Source organism: Chrysochloris asiatica, unplaced genomic scaffold, assembly GCF_000296735.1.
Source record: "Chrysochloris asiatica unplaced genomic scaffold, ChrAsi1.0 scaffold00071, whole genome shotgun sequence".
Lineage (NCBI taxonomy): Eukaryota > Metazoa > Chordata > Mammalia > Afrosoricida > Chrysochloridae > Chrysochloris > Chrysochloris asiatica.
Window position 1 is genome coordinate 7690201 of NW_006408589.1, and position 1625 is coordinate 7691825.

The following is a 1625-nucleotide window of genomic DNA, read 5'->3' on the forward strand; positions in this document are numbered from 1 at the left end:
CATATGTATATATATATATATGTTTTATATATACATGTATATATACATATAAAACTTAGACTGAGATGTAAATTACTCTAAAGTCTGGGGTGAATTTTTAATTTTGCTATGTGATGTCGATCTTGAGTTATTTCACTTTCATGACCCTTGCTGACTTGGTAAATGAATCAAATGAAATCGACATCTAAAAAGTTCTTGACACAGTAGCGAACAAGTATTACTTCCTTTTTCTCTTTAGACAACTTTCAAAAGATCTCAAGAGATGATTGTTTATAAAAACTACACTTAAATTCTTAAATGTTGAACATCAAAGATAAAAAAAATTTTTAATATAAGAATAATCACCTTAACGGAGTCCTGGTGTGGCTCTGTGGAACAAGGCACTGGACTGCAAAGCCAGTTTGAGCCTCAAGGTTGGCAGTGCAAACTCACCAGCTGTTCCTCGGAAGTGCTCTACAGGGTTGCTAAGAGTTGGAATCTACTGGATGGCACTTCACAACCATCACCACCACTACCACCACCTTAATACTTTCTGTTGTAGCTAGCTAGCATTTATAGCATTTACAACCAACGGCTTGTTTCGGGAATGTGTGCCAGTTAGGTGGGTTACTAGGCAATACCCAAGAATGCTTTTTTCAAATCACATAAAGTCATACATGTTTCTTAGCTCTGTTCAACTGAGTACTGTTGCTAAAATTGAAACTAAATTCTATCTACGATATTTAGAGGCACAGTGCGGCGGTTCTGCACTGTATCAATTTGGCTAAATAAGAATTACATTTCCCAGAACCCATTTCCCTTTATAGTTGTGGGCTAGAATAGGCCAAAAGTGAAATTTCTCTAAGGCTTGGAAGGAGGAATGGAAGTAACAGTCACAATTTTCTGAAGGTTATTGTGATTAGAAATAGTGAAAGTACAATGACGCAGAAATCCCGTTGGGCTCTAGTTTGCCCTGGTTTTTTCCTGCTCTGCATCTGTAACTATCAGACCTTCTGACAACCAACCTAGGCCAGCAACCTCTTGACAGCAGAACTTGCAGAAGCGGAACTATGCTGAGGCAGCAGCCTTCCACTGATTTCTACACTGCTCCACCAGCCCCTTCCTATCCTCTACCCAGCATGCCTCACTCCAGTTGCTGGATGTTTCTAGCTTCTAGATTTCCCTGTAAGATCCCACCTGGCATACTCATCCACACTAGTGCTTCAGAGGGACAGGTCAGTGCTTTTTCTGGACTTATTCTCCCATCTTCACCCACACTGTACAAAGTCTAATTCCCGAAAGAAAGTTCTTATTCCATAAATACAACTGTGCTTTTTTTTCTTATTTGAATCCTGAATATATACATTATGCACATTGTGTGTACTAAACTATAGTTTAAGAAGGACCAATATTTCTAGTAAAGCCTGAAACACAAAATCAACCAAGAGTAAAAATTTCCTCTCTTTGATATGTTTTATTGAAAGATTTCCATATATGTATCTTCTTCTATGTATCCTTAGAAGTCCATGAGGATTTATCTGTTTATCATTTACACATCTGGATGACAAAACCACTGTCTGGAAGACTGAAGCATATATTGGAATTTTGTTGTTGTTGTTAAGTGCCGTCGAGTCAGTTCCGACCCA

At 38.2% G+C, this 1625-nt stretch overlaps 1 protein-coding gene across 1 annotated transcript in view; it reads right to left on the minus strand.

The window, feature by feature from the left end:
* The window catches only part of RANBP17 (RAN binding protein 17), a 520934-nt gene that overhangs the window by 66690 nt on the left and 452619 nt on the right, over nucleotides 1-1625 (minus strand). The gene's annotated exons all lie outside the window — the stretch shown is intronic.